At 46.7% G+C, this 7,662-nt stretch overlaps 1 long non-coding RNA gene across 2 annotated transcripts in view; it reads left to right on the top strand.

Moving 5' to 3' along the window:
- LOC109305211 overlaps window positions 1–2,022 on the top strand; it is a 30,497-nt gene extending 28,475 nt beyond the window's left edge. For both annotated transcript variants that reach the window (XR_002099594.1, XR_002099595.1), the window contains exon 4: window positions 1,824–2,022. This is a non-coding gene — a long non-coding RNA (uncharacterized LOC109305211). The remainder of the gene's footprint in view (window positions 1–1,823) is intronic.
- The last annotated feature ends 5,640 nt before the right edge of the window (window positions 2,023–7,662 follow it).

Raw genomic sequence — 7,662 nt, 5'->3', positions numbered from 1 at the left:
TTTCCTATCTCACACACTGCCCTTGCCTCCTTTCGGGTGACTGCAGTCTTACCAACTTCCTTACATGCAGTCAAAACAGAGCTGCAAAGACAGTGGCATAGCATGACGTGCCCCTTGTTTTAAGGGGCTAGATCCAAGAAAGGACTTAAGATGGCTTTAGGTGCCTAAGTATAAAACTGCCATCTCCATCCCCACTAAACTAACTCAGCCTCTGCTGGCTGGACGTGAAAGCTCGCCAAGCATCCAGAGTTCTGCTCCTGAGTATGCCCAGGCTATCCCAATCTAAGCACCTTGCTCCTACCTAATCCACATCAGGATCCAGATGTTAGGTGGAGTGTTACTCAAGTCACTTAAAAGGTCCAGTCCAGTTTGTGCTTGAGCAGGAGGGGCTCAAGTGAGGGCCTCAAACCTCTTGGTATATCTTGTATGTGGCTCTGAGACCCCTGAGCAAGCTAAGCCCCTCATAGGGATTTGGTGATGCTCTGCCTTCTTCCTAAATCCTCATAAAAATATGGCCACTGAACTGTCCAGACTGGGATAGTTCTGGTCATACACAGAAGCCAAACTGCAGACACTTAGAGAGGTTTATAGTCAAACAAAGAGGAGTCTTGTGAGTTTAAGCATCTTCGGGGTATGGGACAGCTCAGCAGGGGTGTCCTAGGTTGTAGTTTTGGCATTAGGAGACTCAGTTCTATGTAAGTCCTACTTTAGGTGCCTACGTCACTGACTGGACCAAGTCTTAAATACGTGCTGAAACCAAGGAAATAATTCAGTGGGAGTTTATTTCAGCAGAGGCTGGATTGGACCCTGTAAGGTGAGCAATGTGAGACTTGGAAGATTTGCATGGGAGAGGGTCTGGATCAAATCCAAACCTCCTCACATTTCCAAGGTGTGTGTTTGGATCTAGGATTTCATCTCTGTTTGCAACATCAGTGAGAGAGGATAATTATTTAGGGCCCATTATTTACATTTAGATCTAGCGTTTCAAATTTCAGGGTGGTGTATTTGGGTCTGGAGTTTCATCACTGTTCAAAACATCAAGGAGGGAGAATAGTTATCTACAGTTCATTACCCAGGGATCCAGAGTTTCAACGCAGATCCCTCTCATTTTAATCAGGCAACTTTGATTCATCTTGTGTTTTAATCTTACTCATTTCCCCACAGCCTAGAACAAGCCTCTGTAACATACTTCACATGAAGCAAATTAGATAATGAAACAACATGCATTTAAAAATGTAAAATCAAAACTCCTGCCCAACCAGATCTTGCTTGCAGCAAAAACTGTTTACACACTGTTCCGAAAACCCTGCTAACCACAATTGCTTATTAACCACTCTTTCTTTTGCCTTCTTGTATTTGTCCTTCTTGTTAAAGCCATTGGGAAGCTATTTATTTACAATTTACAAGCTAAGCTAAGCTAGTGAGTTTTTCATGTGACAACATCTTGTTCTCTTTTTGTCCAGATTTCCTGGAAAGACATCGCTACTCACAGATGTAAAGAATTACTATTCTTTAACATACATTTAGGCCAGGTACAGACATTACACTTTTACCAGTACATGTGATCGGAAACTGGTCTACACCAGTAACAGAGAGAGAGAGAGTGTGTGTGTGTGTGTGTGTGTCCACCTGCCAAAGGGCAAATGTGCATTCTGTTTGCTACCGATGTAAACTACACCACTTACAGAAAACCGTGTAACTTAGATCGATTCTGCCGCAGGCTTTTTGAATGAATGCACCTAGCCATTAAAAATAACTCACTTTTTAAAACTGACTTTGTTCATTTTGATGCAAGAAAAACTACTAGTTTATTTCTAAACCAGGAAGAATCAGGACACAACTTCCCTCTTGAATGCACACAGGATGAGTACAGGCAGAGCACCGGGGTGAATTTCCATTGTCATGCTTTCCAGAGCAGAGTCATTATCCGGAAGGAAAATCACTTGTGTTCCCAGATGATCATTCTGCTATATGTAAGAGGTAAGCAGTTTTATGGATGATATCTTCTCTTGGACTATTGCATGGCTGGGATAGACTTAGACAAGCTTCCACATGTAATGCATTCTTCTTCAGGTCTCATTCTGCTAAAGTTATATCCGTACATCTGTATATCTGTACAAGTCCCTGTTGCAACATTATTGTCCCTTATATTGTCCTCCAGACAGGGGAGAAAACTAAACCAAGGTCTGCCCCTTCCTTGCCCTAATCGCTAATGCAGTCTATAAAAGGGGCCTACCACCAGCAGTGGTTTAATAGGAGGCAACAACAAACTCTGCATTTTGACAGGAGTCCAATCCTGTCAATGCGTGTTAGGTCTATTCCAAAAATACCTACCAGATTGAATCCCTCAGGGGACTTAGGCAGAGGAACATCTAGTTCCTGGATCCTGATCAGGCTTATGCATGAAATAGGTGCCAACCTGCTCAACCTTGACAAACCCGAGGGCTTCGCAGGCTGGTTCAGGGTAGAACTTGGAGGCACTTGGGAATTGTGAAGGTCAAAACCGCGGCCCCCCTGGATGGAAGTGCTTCCAGTTGAGTGAGGTGGCAACTGAGAGGGCAACCTTCAGGTTAATAACTTTGGATTCAGCCAACTACCATCTGCCTTTTGGTCCTTATTTACCATGGATCTAATCCATAGTCTCTCCCTGCCATGGTCTCCACCTGTCAAACAAGTATAATAGTGCAACCCGCTGGTGAGCTTGGCCATAATGGGCTGGTTTCCTTGTAGAGCGAATTCCAGGAGAGGATATGTCAAGCATATAATATTCACACTAGAGTACAGGCAAAACTGATCAAGCTCTGGCAAACCCAGGCAGTTTCATCCTTCTGCCAGTGCTGATATGAGCACAAACAAGGATCTACTTTTTTACTTTTAAAAATGTCTGTTTCTATATAAACCGTGTGCAGCCCCAGAGCCATAGGAATTTCATTGTTTTTATTCATTCTCTGTCTTGCAGCAGGTTGGCAGCTTCGTCATAAACTAGGGCCCTGTTTTGCTAGCCACTGTATTCAAGGCATAATGCAAAGATGGTCCCCTAGCCTCAGAGGGTTAAGAGAAGGGGTGAGCAAAATATGGTCCGTGGGCCATATCCGGCCTGCCAATTGATTCTACCTGGCCTGCAGGCAGGCAGCACGGGCGGTGGCTCTGGCCTCTGCGGACACTGCAGGAGATGCTGTGCAGAAACTGCCTTGTCTGCCCTCCTGGCTCTGTGCAGCAGGCCCTGGGTGAGCTGTGTTTGGGCCCCAGCACTCCTGCTTGGGCTGGGCCGGTGGTGGCCCACCTGCCTGCAACTCAGAGCTGGCAGGAGCCACCCCCGGTGCTAGGACCATGTGGTGGGGGCTCTATACCTGGAGGTGAGAAAGTTTCCCTGGTGAAGTCCCAATCCCAGCCTCAGTCCTAGCCCCAGCCAGCTTGACATGTTCTGTTCAACTCCATTTAAATTCATAGAAAGACTCCCAGTGCAGAGCTATGTAATGTATTAGTGATCCCCAAGCTTTGCACCCTTGGACAGCAATTCCAGGTAATTTTGTGCTGGCAACATCACACCCTGATATTCCTGTCCACCACAGTAGAAACGTTTTAATTTCCCAGGGCCATGAGTGACAACAGAGGATCTTGCAGGCAACATGAATAGGATAAGGCCCATAGATGTGGTTGCGGACTACTACATGATGTTGTATGGGGGTTTTTTTCACAACTAAGCACCTCAACATAGCTGTGCCAGCAATGCCAGGGGATAAAGCTCTGACCATTCAGTGGTAAAACTCACCTATTGATTCTTTTAGGAGCAGGATCAAGCCCTTTTGTTTTTAAACAGGGTTTTGCTGAGCACGTATTAGTTGCAGTTAGTCATTAAATAGATTCACCTGACGATCATTCTACTACACAGAGTTCGTGCTTCATGCTGTTCTGGAAAGGGATGTCTGTTTGTAACTCGGCAGCCTGTGCCATCTGCAATAAAAGTCTGCCCTTCAGCATGGTTGCATAAGAATCATTGAGAGCAGTTATTGACATTTTTTAAAGCTTAGACATGTCTTTAATTTGCAGGCCATAAACATAACAAAACAAATTCTGGTGCCAAAACTCAGTTATTTACTTCCCAAGGCTAAGCACAGACATTCAGAAAGCCCGAGGCAGAATTGATCCAATCTGCATGGGTGTCTCTAAGCTGCATAGATTTGATGGTGAGTGAATGAAACTCGTGTCTGCTCTTTGGTTGGGGGAGGCAGGCAGATGCCTGCAGTGGCCAAGGCCAGAAGGCAAGGGGTGATCCTGCATGCCTCCCAGCCTGCTGGACATTGCAGAGGGCAGCTGAACTATGGCCATCCCTGACTGTCTGCCCAGCACGTGCCCCCAGTGCCCTGCTGTCAGCTGTAGGGAGGGGGAGAAGCCAGCACAGAATCTGTCCCCATCTCCACTGCAGTGTGGGAGTGGGGGGAAAGCTGAGGCTCCCACTATATGAACAGCTTGGCAGGGAGGGCGCTGCTGTGCCTGCCTGGCTGGGCTGGGCTGCCCAGCCAGCTGGACTACACGTCTGGGCAGGTCCAGCAGTAGAGGAAAAGCCCCTGCCATGCAGGCCACTCAGCTGGGCAGACCCCAGCTCGGGGAGGGCAGGGGGTTGGGACAGGAGGCTCTCTTGCCCTACTGGCCTGCCCTGCTGGCATGTGCAGGCAGGACACAGAGCAGGGGAGCAGGGGCTTTGTTGCCTCAGCTCTGTGCAGCTGGAACAGAAGAGCGCAGGCAGAGGCTAGCCCGCCCATTCTGCGAGGGAGGGGGCTGCTAAGCACCCTGGGATGCCAGGGGACTGCGACTTAACATGAGTTGGGAGGAGATTTGGGACAGAAGTTTGATAGATCGGTCTACTCTAAATTGATTAAATCTGATACTGCGTACATCCAGGTCTATCTTCAACCAGGTTCCATCATTTCTAAACTTGTCCATGTGAACCGAACTTTTGTTCTGTTACAGGTTGAGGCCAGTTTCTAATCACTTATACCAATTTACATGTAATTTCTGTACCTAAACACCTAGGCACCTGTGTTAAAGCATTTGATTGTGAAATGAGCTTTTATAACACAATTGCATAGGTATCCTCTTTCTTGATAATGTGATCCCTGATTGTAACAGTACTGCCCTCCCACTGATTTGCTGACACTGATAATTTAAGGCCCAAATTATTCCACTGACTATAACACAGGTCAGCAAGCTACAGCCCACAGATCCTTTGGATCTGACCCACAGACATGGGCTTCAGTTGCATTTAGTGGGAGTGAGCTTTGAGTGTGGCCAGTCTTTGCATGCTGCTGTGGGGATGAGCATTGGCTGGAAGCGCTCTGTGCCACCACAGAGACAAGAGGAAGCAGCAGCAGGGTCCTTCTGCCTGCCCACCTGCGCCTCTCCAACCTGGGATGGGTCATTCTGGCCCACACATGACAAAGTTTCCTACCCCTAGCCTATGTGTGTTATTCTCAGGACATCATTTGTGACCCACATTGGTGTTCAGATCCACGAAATGACCGAGGAAGGTTAAGATTTTGAGTAACTGCCAGTTTAGCAGATAAGGCCAAAAATGTTCAACGCCCCTGCTCAGCTGTCACCTAACCCATTTGGTTCTTAAAGTTGGTAGGGGTAACTTTATTGAGAGTTTGTAGGGGTAATTGAATTATTGTGGGTTAAGTTCCCTCTGTACCTAAAGGTTTTTTGGGGGGGCATGTCTAGAAGTCATTCGGTCTTTATAGCATTATGCTGTGAGGTACCTATTCCCAGCATAAATGCCACCATATTAAACAAATTAGGCATTCATTTGGATATCCCATAGTGCAGTTCAATCTCATAATTATTCTAAGAGCATTCATAATGGCTTGGGTCCTTATCATGCCCTGTATGCAACATCTCAGTTATTTGTGTACTCCACTGGCATAAGGAAGACCTGGGGTTGAATCCACAAGGCACGTCTAGACGTGCATGGACGTTTGGTTCCCCAGGGACAAGTAGTGGCAGCGTACCTTGCACCACCACTTGTCCGCAGGGAACGCCTGTGCCACACACTTTTGGTGCACAGCAAGTTGGCCCCAGCAGCCCTACCCGGGGTCCTGGGGGCCTCTCGGGGCTGCAGCCGCAGCAATTCTGCCGCATGGAGCCTGGCTGGCAGCGAAGCGCAACTCCAAGTGGCCCAGCTCCACTTTTCAGCAGCACGCACTGGCCAAGTGTGCATTTCACCAGGGGCTGGGGGTTTCCATGGGGTTTTTTTACCCGTGGATATCCACACATCAAAAAAACCCATGGAAAAAAAACCAGGTGCAGCGCACGCTTGGCCAACGCGCCCTTGCATCATGGAAAACATCGAACTGTGTGGCAGAAGGATTTGCTAAGTCAGCTGAGGCAGCTTTGCTTTGCATGTAATAATGAATGAATTCATCAAGACTGGACTGCAGAGTCCGCTGGGTAGACAATTTCTGTTTCTCTGAATATTTTGCTGCTGCATGTGGAATATTTCGTGCACTAAGGTGCTTTTGTGGATCTTGCTGTGAGCATCGGGACTCCTGGATTTTACTTCCAGTTCTTCTCCTAACTCATTGTGGCCTTAGGCAGGCCACTAACTTCCCCATGGCTCAGTTTACATAGCAGTTAATTAGTACAATAAATACCGACATCCCAAGTGTGATGCTTAACTCAGTGTTTGGTAGGATACAGTTGGCACCTTCAGATAAAAGATGACAGTTAATTATAGTTCATACCTGCCAAATAAAAACATACTAGCATGTAATTAGAGTTTCTTGAGTGCAAAGGCCTTGAATAAAAATCAAAGAAGTCTCCAGTGAGGTCAGCCATCAATTGAGCAATGTAGTGCATCACCCTCATACTGCCAAACATGCTCACAGACTGCTCTCTCCCACCACGGACTGCCTTGTACTTTCAGCATGTAAGCATCACCGTGTACACCCCCAACCACTGTAAAATCATATCTGCAACCTTGACTCCAACCAGAGTCAGGTAAGTCCATGCTTAGCTGCTGCTGCAGGCTGCTACCGACATGGTTGCATTAATTTTAATGGAGCAATGTTGTTTTACACCAGTGGAGGACATTGCCTGTGCTCCCTAGGAGTCAAATACATCCTTGTATAGACAGCTGTCCAATGCCTGTGCACTTACTTACATCTCATAATAGGGCTTGCTTAGGACATGGGTTTTATGCATAAAATGTGAATTTTACCCTATAGATATGCACAGTCCAATAAAGTTGTTTTTGAAATGGAAAAGCGCTACATAATCATTAAAGTTATGCAGTTGAAGATCTAAAATTTGAGATAGTTTAATGAAAGGGGCCAGCTTCAGTAGCAAGTTTTATCATCACCTTTAGTGGTGACACGGATGCGAATAGTCAAACCTTGCAAAGTTCACATTGCACCAGAAATCCAGCCTGGTCTGATCCTTGCTCACCCAGACTAGTCAGCACCCAACCTGGAAGTATATCAGGATAATAGGACTTTTGATGTTTCATAGTTTCATAGTTTCTAGGGTCGGAAGGGACCTGAGTAGATCATCTAGTCCAACCCCCTGCCATGGCAGGAAGGAGTACTGGGGTCAAACAACCCCAGCAAGGTGTTCATCTAACCTCCTCTTAAAAACCCCCAGGGTAGGAGCCTGCACCACTTCTCT

This window comes from Gavialis gangeticus, unplaced genomic scaffold (genome assembly GCF_001723915.1).
Source record: "Gavialis gangeticus isolate Ggan-Ray unplaced genomic scaffold, GavGan_comp1, whole genome shotgun sequence".
Lineage (NCBI taxonomy): Eukaryota > Metazoa > Chordata > Crocodylia > Gavialidae > Gavialis > Gavialis gangeticus.
Note: the sequence above shows the minus strand (reverse complement) of the source record. Positions and strands in the feature narration are given on the sequence as shown.